This window comes from Podarcis pityusensis (genome assembly GCF_964106645.2).
Source record: "Podarcis pityusensis genome assembly, chromosome: 2".
Classification (NCBI taxonomy): Eukaryota; Metazoa; Chordata; class Lepidosauria; order Squamata; family Lacertidae; genus Podarcis; species Podarcis pityusensis.
This window is the reverse complement of record NC_138029.1, coordinates 32,760,246-32,772,725: the sequence shown is the minus strand read 5'-3', so window position 1 is coordinate 32,772,725 and position 12,480 is coordinate 32,760,246. Positions and strand designations below refer to the sequence as shown.

Below are 12,480 nucleotides of genomic sequence, written 5' to 3'. Positions count from 1 at the left end.
AACATCTGGAGGGCTAAGTTTGGCCATGCCTGCTCTAGGATCTTCTTGCAGTGGTGCTGCACCAAAGAGAGGAGAGGCTTCTGTGCAAGGTAAGTCAACACAGAGGTGTCCAACTTTTGTTGGTTCTGTACCCTGCAAGCACCTGAGTGGGTACACTACAACACTATGGTGGGAGATACCTCAGCAGAACAGTTTTTAAACTGTCAAATTTATAGGAGTCTGGGAGGGACACCAAAAATACCCTCTGAGGCAGATCCACTCTGTAAGCTAGACAGCCCTGCCATGTATGAAAAATAGCATCTGGAATTTGTATAAGCAAATAAGTAAGATGGAACGGGGCATATCTCTTTGCACTTTACAAGTGCAAACCCCTCAAAATATATCATTGCATCCATGGAAGTTTTTAGGATTGAGAATACCACTCCAAAATTTTGAGCAATGGAAGAGGCAGTAAATGTCATATGGCACTTTCTGCTGTACTTTGGTAATCATAATCATAATCATATGTCTGTACTACCACTCCCCATGCCCTCACATGCATACACTTGAAATAGCTGTTTGCACCTCTAACATCATAGGCCCCCTCTGCACTACACATCTAATGCAGTATCATTCTGCTTTCAACAGTCATGGTTTCCCCCAAAGAATCTTGGGAACTGTGGTTTGTAAAGGGTGCTGAGAGTTGTTCAGAGACCCCTGGTTCCCTCTCAAAGCTACAATTCCCAGAGTTCCCTGTGAAAATGGATTGTTAAACCACTCTGGAAATTGCAACTCTTTGAGGGTAATAGGGGTCTCCTAACAACTCTCAATACCCTTAACAAACTACACTGCCTAGAATTCTTCGGGGCAAGCCATGGCTATTTAAAGTGGCACCATGGTGCTTTAAAAATATAGTGCGGATGGGGTCATAGGCTTGCTTATTCAAAACATCTCCTCAGCTGCCTTTTCCTATGACTTTGACAGCTGGGGAAGAAAGTACTGGCCCTACTTGAGAAACATGGATATTTTTTCCTGCTCTTTAGCCTTAGACAACTCCATATGAACAAAGTAATTGATTTGCAACAGTGACGTCTCCATGGCAATTAAACACAATTTAAAAGTAGTTGATCCTTAGTAAAACAAAGCAGCAGTTTTCTCTCAAATGATTTCTGCTCCTTTTCACTTTAATCATGTTGTCCACACATAATCCAGAATGCGGCAGCTAGATTAGTGACTGGGAGTGGCCGCCGGGACCACATAACACTGGTCCTGAAAGACCTACACTGGCTCCCAGTATGTTTCCGGGCATAATTTGAAGTGTTGTTGCTTACCTTTAAAGCCCTAAATGGCCTCGGCCCAGTATACCTGAAGGAGCATCTCCACCCCCATCATTCTGCCTGGACGCTGAGGTCCAGCGCCAAGGACCTTCTGGCGGTTCCCTCACTGCGAGAAGCAAAGTTACAGGGAACCAAGCAGAGGGCCTTCTCAGTAGTGGCACCCGCCCTGTCGAACGCTCTCTCATCAGATGTCAAAGAATTAAAGAACTATCTGACTTTCAGAAGACATCTAAAGGCAGCCCTGTTTAGAGAAGCTTTTAATATTTGACAAATTATTGCATTTTTATATTTTGCTGGAAGCTGCCCAGAGTGGCTGGAGAAACCCACCCAGATGGGCGGGGTATAAATAATAAAATTTACTATTATTAAGAAAAGAAGAGGAGTTTGGATTTGATATCCCACTTTATCACTACCCGAAGGAGTCTCAAAGCGGCTAACATTCTCCTTTCCCTTCCTCCCCCACAACAAACACTCTGTGAGGTGAGTGAGGCTGAGAGACTTCACAGAACTGGAAACTGCATGTGGAGGAGCGGAGATGCGAACCCGGTTCACCAGATTATGAGTCTACCACGCTTAACCACTACACCACACTGGCTCTCTATTATTATTATTATTATTATTATTATTATTATTATTATTATTACAGTGGTGCCTCGCAAGACGAAATTAATTCGTTCCGCAAGTCTCTTCGTCTTGCGAGTTTTTCGTCTTGCGATGCACGGTTTCCCATAGGAATGCATTGAAAATCAATCAATGCGTTCCTAGGGAAACCGCCTTCAGACCAGGTCCGGGGACAGTCTGTCCCCGGACCTCTTCTGAAGGCTGGGGGGGGGGGACAAGGGCTTTTCTTCCCACCCCCAGCATTTTAAAAAACCCCAGGACAGCGGAGGACTTCTCCGCTGTCCGGGCGATCTTAAAATGCTGGCGGGCGGCATTTTAAAATCGCCCCGGACAGCGGAGGACTTCTCCGCTGTCCGGGGCGATTTAAAAGCCCCTGGGAAGGCAGGCAGGGGGGACAAAGACTTTCGCCCCCCGCCCGCCTTCAGAAGGTGTTCCCGCCCCCCGCCCGGCTTCGGAGCAGCGTTCCGAAGCGGGGCGGCTGGGGCAGGTGTTCCCGCCCCCCCGCCCCGCTTCGGAACAGCGTTCCGAAGTGGGGCGGCTGGGGCAGGTGTTCCCGCCCCCCGCCCCGCTTCGGAACAGCGTTTTAAAATGCTGGGGGTCGGGAGCGAAGCGTTCGCTGCCGACCCCCAGCATTTTAAAATCTCCCCGGGACAGCAGAGAAATCTCCCCGGGACAGCAGAGAAGACTTCTCTGCTGTCCCGGGGAGATTTTAAAATGCTGGGGGTCGGCAGCGAACGCTTCGCTCCCGACCCCCAGCATTTTAAAATCTCCCCGGGACAGGGGGAGATTTTAAAATGCTGGGGGTCGGCAGCTCCCGACCCCCAGCATTTTAAAATCTCCCCGGGACAGCAGAGACTTCTCTGCTGTCCCGGGGAGATTTTAAAATGCTGGGGGTCGGCAGCGAACGCTCCCGACCCCCAGCATTTTAAAATATCCCCGGGACAGGGGGAGATTTTAAAATGCTGGGGGTCGGCAGCGAACGCTTCGCTCCCGACCCCCAGCATTTTAAAATCTCCCCGGGACAGCAGAGACTTCTCTGCTGTCCCGGGGAGATTTTTAAATGCTGGGGGTCGGCGGTGAACGCTTCGCTCCCGACCCCCAGCATTTTAAAATCTCCCCGGGACAGCAGAGACTTCTCTGCTGTCCCGGGGAGATTTTAAAATGCTGGGGGTCGGCAGCGAGCGCTTCGCTCCCGCCCGCCAGCATTTTAAGATCGCCCGGGGCAGGCGGGGGGGAAGGCAGGCGGGGGGGAGCAAAGACTTTTGCCCCCCGCCGGCCTTCAGAAGAGGTCCTCTTCTGAAGGCCGGCTGTGGGCGAAAGTCTTTGCTCCCGACCGCCAGCATTTCCCTATGGGCTTTCGTCTTGCGATGCAAGCCCATAGGGAAATTCGTCTTGCGAAGCGCCTCCAAAACAGAAAACCCTTTCGTCTTGCGGGTTTTCCGTCTTGCGAGGCATTCGTCTTGCGGGGCACCACTGTATATCTTTTCACTGGCATCTCATACTTTTCTACATCAACATGCTGATGCAGCTTTCCTCAGCCTGGTGCTCTACAGATGTTTTGTAGTACAACTGCCATCAGTCCTAGCCAACATGGCCAATGGTCAGGGATGCTGGAAGTTGCAATCCAGAAAATATGGCGAGCACCAGGTTGGGGTAGCCTGCACCAATGCTTATATTTATGGCTCTAACTCTACCAGTCCTCCTAGCCTATCAGTCTAGCAAGAGAAGAGCAAAATCCCCTGCAGCTACAGCCCAAATGATGGGTCTGATAAACATGCACGCTGGTAACTTTTCTGGAAATGAGAGCACTGAATTCACACAAATCAGTCCAAGGAATTCATCACAGATTCATTGGACATCTAACTAAAACTCTTAACCCAACACACTCAGCTTTAGTATTTTCCGCCACAAAGGCAGCTTTTGTTTACTTTAGCCTAACAAATTGAAAACGGACAAGCGCTTCTTCTGCCAGCACGAAAGAATATGCCTACCACAGACAGTGTCAGGGATGCCAACAGGATTTCCTAGCCTGGTACACTGTATTTGGAGTGTACGAGGAGAGGAAATACCCACGTGGCTCTGGGCAACTGGAAACAACAGAACATGTATTTTTTCACTGCCAATACTATACAGACATACGAGCTAGGTTCATCTTGCCTATACTACACAAATTCCCAGGTTGCACAGAAGAACTCTATACCTCCCTGTTACTTCAAGATGAAAACACAGGTGTTGCATACTGAGTTGCTAGTTTCTGTGCTGCCGTGATGGATATTCGCCAAAGGATGGATTGCGCCACAAACTAGGCCCAAAATGCAAGGCCTGTGCTCCTTCACACTCCCTCCTTTATAGTCACTTTGAACTGTTTGTCCCTGTTTCTATCTTTTTAAGTATGTATGATCTAATCACCTTTTTATTACTAGGTTTTTTATTCCTTACCTGTTTTAAGTCTTCTGTGTTCAGTTTATCCGTATGTTTTATCTTATGCTGGTCTGTGACCAAAATAAAGTTTGATACTGATACTGTATTTGGATGAGGGACCTTATACTCTGCTCCCACCCCCTTACAATCTATGGACAAGGGCTGCTCCTTATGTACAATTGTTAACTTAGCCTAGCCTACCTCACAGGGCTGTTGCAAACAGAAATGTGGGGAGGGGAGGGAAATGTAAACAACCTTCTGCTCCTGGGCGGAAAAGCAAATATATAGCACACAGTGCATAGTTGAACTATGGAATACGCTCCCATGGGAGGCGGTAAGGGCCACCAAAATGGGTGGATTTAAAAGACAAATTCATGGAGGATAAGGCTTTCAGTGGCAAATGGGTACAATGTTTATGCTTCTGCCTCCATAGTTAGAACAGTATGCTTCTGAATATTAGTTGCTTAAAACCACAGAAGGGGAGAGTGTTCTTCTGCTCAGGTCCTGGTTGCAGGTTTTTCATGGGCATCGGTTTGGCCATTGAGAGAACAGGTTGCTAGACTAGATAGGTCATTGGCTTTATCCAGCAGGGCTCTTCCTATATTCTTAAGTAATGTCATTTAATATTTTGTTGGAAGCCGCCCAGAGTGGCTGGGGAAACCCAGCCAGATGGGTGGGGTATAAATAATAAATTATTATTATTATTATTATTATTATTATTATTATTATTATTCACAGTTGATGTAAAGGAAGCTAGAAAAGCAGCCTTTGACTACATTTCATAGTCCTGATATTTACAGCAAAATACCCAAACGAACCCTGATTAAATAACAACAAGCAAAAAGTACTCTGTGTGGTTTTACAACTCTGATGCCTGAACTGCCAACTCTCCTACCCAACCCTAAAGGGTTGTTGTGAAGATCAAATGGTGAAGGGGGGAGACAATGTACATAGACTTGAACTCCTGGGAGGAAAATCCAAAACACAAAAACTGAACAAGTGTATGTGCAATTTCACAACTCTCAGCGAAACATATATATGCACAAAATTTTTGCCAACCTCAGTACAGAAATATAGACATCCTTGGGTTAAAGTACAGAATCTAGGAGTTTTAATTTGTTGCATCAGTAAGGTGTTTAATAATTTTATGATTGTATGTGCTGATTCATTTTGCATTTTTGTTTTATGGTTACCGTATATTAATAAATAACAGCCCAGTGATTACAAGCAGACCACTTGTGGTTGTGTAGAGAACATGGAAAATTGTGGGTGGGGGGAGATGATGATTTTGATGTCACTTAAAAAAAAAATCAGTAGGGAGGAAACCTAACTCATTTCAACCTCACTTATTTTTACTTTAAAGTAAATCATACTAAAACCTGCCAGTTGTGTTTTATTCTGTAAAGGCAGCACACTTGGGGAGCAAATGTGGACATCATGAGGAAAGTGCTTAAAGAAATATACCCCAATATCCTCCCTCATTCAGCTTCTGCTGCTCTGGGAGGGGGGCAGGTGGGAGTGGTCAACGTGCCTTTCGCTGATTGCTTAGCAACAACAACTAAGTGATTAAGTGTCCTTAGCAATAGTGCTGCCTGCCAAGTGCTTGCTTCCATGGTTTGCGCACTAACTTTCTTGAGAAACGTCTGGTCAGCTTACTCTCTTTTTAAAAAATGACAGCTGAGAGCCTGGGGCCCCTGCTCATCTTGGGCCCCCAAAACCTGACCCCTTCTATTGACTTGCAATGACCCTAGACACAGTTGGACTTGGTGTTAAAATGAACATTTCCAAATGACCTGCACTTTTAGTGCTTAGAGATGTCCAGCTATGGTATAAGAGAACATTCATTCAAACTTGTCCCAGAGCACTGCACTCATTGTACTTTGCTCTTTCTTTCTTTCTTTCTTTCGTTCTTTCTTTCTGGCTGCTCTGAAACTAATCTTTATTGCAGAGTACAGTACTCCTCTTTGAAGTGCACCCGTGTTTCATGGGTCAGTAGGTGACCAAATGATTTGCCTGTTTGCATTGCACATCCAGAGAACAGGGAGAACTTATTGCAAATCAGATAGAAAACTCTTCTGCCTCCACCTCTATGATTATATTCTATGAAACTGAAACTGAAGTACATGAGGTTTTTTTTTTAAATCATTAGAACTGAAGGGAGCATACTAATAAGGGCTAACACATATTTAATAAATGAGGTTTGAATCATAAGGGGTTAAGTCTCACATTCTTTTTTTAGGGTTCCCAGCAGGCTAGAATTTCTTGAGCTGGGCCATCATTTTATCTTCTTATCATAACTGAAGGATGCAGAGCTGGAGAAAAAAATCCAGAAGACCTTCCCCCCACTCCACTTTTCCTATTGATACATATAGCTGAGCTATCACAATAAACACATTAACACAAAAGCACTGTGTGGGGAGTACCTGAGTGCTTGTATATAGGGCATTTATGTGTTCAGAATGTGTATGTATGTGCATGATGCTACCACATAAGATCAAACCATTAAAAAGAGAAGTATGAAAGTGGCTGATAGTGTTTGCAGGTCACATCTTATGAGTGGCTGGGGAAACCTAGCCAGATGGGCAGGGTAAAAATAAAAATAAAAATAATTATTCTACAACAAGTGTGAACCAAGTGTGAACATTGGTTTACCAGCCAAAGCAACCACCTAAAAGAGAGTCCAAGCCTCTTGATCTTATTCCAGGCTGCTTCTTGGCCTGTAATGCAGTTGTGTGGCTACTTTGCCCTGGGCAGGAAAACAGAAGTGGTGTATATATGTATGTATGTAGCACCCTTCATCCAAAGATCACAGGACGGTTTACATTATAAAAACACAAAATACATAACATAACAACAAACAAATACAGATACTGAATACCAGATCTAATGACTGATGACCAGGTAGCTTCTGGAAACGGAAGCAAGGTCAGATTCTTTCCATAGAGAAAACAAACTCTGGACATGTTTAGAGGTGATTACCTCAAGGTGGCAGATTCTTTGAGGACAAAAATTGGCAACTCTAACCCTTCTGGAATCTTTGTGTTTGCACTTCAGCCATGACTAGGTTGCACTGCTAGTGGGTACATAAAAAGTGGACTTGTGGCATTTGGAGAAGAGAAATTGTTTATTTTTTAGCATGTTTGTATTTTTTAAAACCACATTGCTCCATAACTGAGAACATCTTCCAACCCAAACACAATAGTGACAATGTGGAAGGCCTGCTATGGGGGGAAAATGTTCAATGCAAAATCCAGTGAAGAAGATTATATTGTTGGCTTGGATTGTGCTCATTTTGGCAGCACAAACTAAAAATGGAATGATAGAAAGAAGATCAGCATGCCTGCTCAGGACTAGGAGAAACCTGGAAATATATCATCTGTCTCAAAGCATGGGATCCCAATGTCCATCCATTACCAGGCCCACTTGTAGTGGGAAGGACATCCTAGCTGCCAGCATTTGTTACAGCTGAAAAACAATCACTCCCTTGTATCTCCAGGAACACTCCCACAGCACCATCTACTGTTTCTGCAGCCTCAGCATCTGAGAGACACAGAACACTTGTAAGAATAGCAGTGGGGGGTTGTGTGTGTGTGTTTTCTGCTTCCTCTGTTTGCACATGTGTGTTGCTGCTCTGCAAGAGGCATAGCTTCCCTAAAGAAGCATTTGACACAGACACATGTCTTTCCACAATGGATATTTTTTGCAGCTATATTTTGAGGGATAGGATGTTCCGGTAATGTTTTAAAAAGACTGTGTCTGATGCACTGCCATTCTTCCTAATGCAACTTCGCAGGCATTGCCAGAGTAGTAATAAGCATATGAGCTACAATGGTGAGAGTCATCTATAAACCTGTGATAGGTAATGGGATGCTTATTCCCCAGCAACCAATGCAAACTCAGGTCCTCCCTCTTTTCCCATTTTATATCAAATTTAGTCCTGTAACTAATGGAGCAGGGAGAAGGAGAGAGATTAGTTTCTTAGGCAGAGCATCATTTCCCTAGCAGATTTTCAGTATTATTTTTGTATGAACTAATCTGAACTAAACACCCCCAACTCTAGCTCTACCATCACTGTTTCACCATACCCTCCAACATTTCTCCAATGAAAGCAGGGACGTCCCATTCCATATTAATAGTTTTACTAGCTATACTCCACACATTTTACTGGGTTGCCCCAGCCACTCTTGGCAGTTTCCAACATATATAAAAACATAATAAAACAAAAAAAAAATTTAAAAACTTCCCTATACAAGATTGCCTTCAGACGGCTCGTAGGTCGGATAACTCCATACCCTCCAACTTTCTCCATTGAAAATAGGAGCATCCTACCATACCCTCCAGTATTTCTCTAATGAAAATAGGGACGTCCTAAGGGAAAGCAGGACATTCCAGGATCAAATCAGAAACCAGGACGGCTTCTCTAACAGGGACGTCCCTGAAAAATAGGGACACTTGGAAGGTCTGTTTCACTGTCATTGTTTAATACATGCTTAGCACCCAAAATCATTAACATGGATTAGAATTGCCCTTCCATAGGTTGCAATGTATTTTCCAGATGCCCTGCCATTGATTAGTCAGCACCTAACATGCTTAAATCAACATTTTCCTCCACAAACCCATTGCATGCTTGTTTGGGTGTTCTTGCAGTTCCAAAAGGGCTTTCAGAGAAAGCTTTTCTTCTTAATAGTGAATATCCCAGTTGCTAGGACAGCACTGCCCTTCCCAGTCCTAGGCAGTTGCTGTTACTGAGCAAAGTACTGTTCATGTCACCGCAGATGCTCAGATCCAGGGCGGCACCTCCTGTTTTGCTGCTTGAGGCAAAACAGGAATTGCTGCCTTGTTCTGCTGCTGCCGCCGCCAGTGCTTCCATACCTGCAGCTGCTGGCACCGCTTCTCTGCCTGCCCCATCACCTCTGCCGCCTCTGCCACTGGCAGAGAAGAGGCATTGCCATCAGCATCAGTTTCGGGTGAGATCTTGTCCACTTTGGATGAGATCTCAGCAAAATCGCATGAGATATTGCATGCTCTACAAGATCTTGTGTGATTTCAGCCAATACCAGTGCCGCTTATGCACCGGTGGTGGGGCAGACAGCACAGCCATGAGGCTGCTAGCTCGGGGGCTTCTGCTGAATGAGGCAGCTGCCTCACTCTGACTAATGGCAGAGCTGGCTCTGCTCAGCTTTTTAGGATTGACCTGTGAGAAGAATCTCTTGATGCCCACAGTCTATGAAATACTGTTCTGTGATGTCAGATTCACTATTCCTAACTATGCACTCCCCTGCTGTGCTCCTCTAGCAATTAGTATTTTTAAGCTGGAAACAGCAGAATAGTCCACACACACACACACAGAGAGAGAGAGAGAGAGAGAGAGGTCCTTCTCCACCGCTCCAGTCCATTATGTGGGGAAAAGTTGTCACTCACACCACTCATGCTGACTCAGAGCATGTATAGGTATGATGCTAGGGATAAAATCCATTTTTAGAGAATGACCTGCAAAGGTCATTGAATACTTTCAATATATCCATGTCATTTTAAATAGGTTCCACTTTTTTAAATACAGAGGACAAAAAGCTTGGCTTTAAAACAACAGCACAAAGTATTTCCCATGCTCTCATATGGAATGCATTGCTTTTCTCTAGGGACTCAGAAAATGACAGATGAGACAAAAAATTCTCAGGGAAATTAGATGTCCACTTTCCTTTCCTTTCATATCTGTGGTTAGGTGCAGGCAATAATTGTCCTACTATACCCACCCAGATAGCAGTTCTATGAAATGGCTGCCAATTTTGGTTCAGACAGAAATCACTGTGAAAATTGCTAGGTGTATCTTTCAGAACTAAACTGTCTGCTGAACTAAGTTGAGATGAATCCAATCGCCTCTACCCGTCTGTCACGTTTTCTGTGTGGAGAAACATTTAGAAAACAATGGCTTATCCAGCATTTGATGACGTTGGGAGTGACACCTCACCCTGTGCCCACACCGTTTTGTGACTGTACACTTTAAATAAAACTTCCTTAGAGGCTGAATGCTCATTGTTGAACTTCTCCTGCATCAACAGCTCTCCTGTAGCTCTTTATTTTTAAAATTAAAAAGGACCTCTGCACAAAGTTCTAACCAAATCAAAATGAATGATGTTCTGCTGAGCAAGGAACATGGAGCCTCTGCAGGTATTTCCTTTTAACTCGAAGAATACATTGTGTGGCCTGCTTATAAATTTGCAGGGGAGGCAAGACAAACAATTTGTAAGCAATTTATATGGACAATTCTGTAGAGTCAATGTGGTCTAGAGGATAAGGTGCCAGAGTGGAAGCAGGAGGCCTGGCTTTGAATCTGACGTACTGAGGAGATCAAGGACAAATAATTTCATGACTGTGTTTGTGCCTGGCCCTGGTCTATTTTTGGATCTCTTTGATATAGAAATTTGTTTCTCATTATTTGCCAGTGCAATACACTGAACTACAACCATAGCTTTTCAGGAGGTTATTTATTTATTAAAGCTCATTGCCTGCAGTGCAGAATGTATCAGGCCCCCTAACCTAGCACAGTGTTCCAACGTTGGGCCCAGCACTCCAAAAAGCAACTATAAAAGCAGAGCACAGGATGGTGGCAGCGGCAATTTCTTAGACAGGTCACTTGCAAATTTCATTCACACAATAAATATCATTCTTCCTCACACAGTGATTTATTTTTATTTTTGGCAGTATTGCTCAGATTTCCCCTTCTGAACTCTGATTCTTCTGCAGATGCCTGTGTTTGATCTTACTAGAAGCAACACCATGAATGGATTTTATTCCCAAAAGGTTATGACACTATAAGACTGCCCTATAAACATCCCCTGCTGAGAGTTTCTATTTTCACCAAAATACAGGGCGAAGCTAGATGCAACACCTTTCATGTAACTGTGTGAATGACCTTTTAAAAAGTAAACAGCTGGGGCAGGAGGCCTGGGGGAGATGGGGGAATTTTAACCCTTTCCTTCTGCTGTGATCACAATCCAAATTAGGGCATCTGTGGGTTAAACCACAGAGCCTAGGACTTGCTGATCAGAAGGTCAGTGGTTCGAATCCCCACGATGGGGTGAGCTCCCATTGCTTGGTCCCTGCTCTTGCCAACATAGCAGTTTGAAAGCACGTCAAAGTGCAAGTAGATAAATAGGTACCGCTCCGGCGGGAAGGTAAATGGTGTTTCCGTGTGCTGCTCTGGTTTGCCAGAAGCGGCTTAGTCATGCTGGCCACATGACCCGGAAGCTGTACGCTGGCTCCCTCAGCCAATAAAGCGAGATGAGCGCCGCAACCCCAGAGTCGGCCACGACTGGACCTAATGGTCAGGGGTCCCTTTACCTTTACCTTACCTGCAGTCCATACTTACTAGGATATTAAGCTTCATTGAAGAAAGGGGCTTACATCCAAGTTGTTGTTTTAGTCACATGTTGTAATTAAGTGCTTTAAAGCGACATGCACAGTAAAAATAAACTAACAAAGACATTAAAATCAGATAACAACAGCAGCAAGCACAAAGTAAAATATTCATTTTACAAAATATTTGAAAGGAATCAATCCTACTTACCCCACTTAAAAGCTGTGCCATTCCTGTCCTGCTAGCAGGCTTCCCACAGGCATGTGGTTGGCCACTGTGAGAACAGGATGCTGGACTAGATGGGTCATTGGCCTCATGCAGCAGGCACTTATTTTGTTCTTATGCTTACAACAAAGGCCACTGACATACTGTATCTAACTACCCTCCCAAGTAAAAACCGTGCATTGAATTGTACTGAAAGTTTACAATGGATCATATATTTCCTCTCATCATCGTGTTCATCAAATATTAGCAAGTACAGACCCTCCAAGTGTCCCTATTTTCCAGGGACATCCCTGATTTAGAGCAGCTGTTCCGGTTTCTGATTTGATCATGGAATGTCCCACTTTTCCTTAGAACGTCCGTATTTTCATTGGAGAAATGATGGATTGTATGGAGTTATCCAACCCCTGAGCTGTCTGCAGGCAATCCTGTATAAGTAATTTAATAAATGTTTAATGTTTTATTATTTTTTTAATGTATGCTGGAAGATGCCCAGAGTGCTGGGGCAACCCAATAAGATGTGTGGGGTATAAGTAGAAATTT

The 12,480-nt window shown here is 44.4% G+C and overlaps 1 protein-coding gene across 1 annotated transcript in view; it reads left to right on the top strand.

Moving 5' to 3' along the window:
- The window catches only part of LOC308470558 (uncharacterized protein), a 34,545-nt gene extending 23,147 nt beyond the window's left edge, over positions 1–11,398 (top strand). Inside the window, exon 3 of the transcript XR_013982476.1 lies at positions 11,061–11,398. The gene's annotated coding sequence lies outside the window, so the exon portion shown is untranslated. The remainder of the gene's footprint in view (positions 1–11,060) is intronic.
- The last annotated feature ends 1,082 nt before the right edge of the window (positions 11,399–12,480 follow it).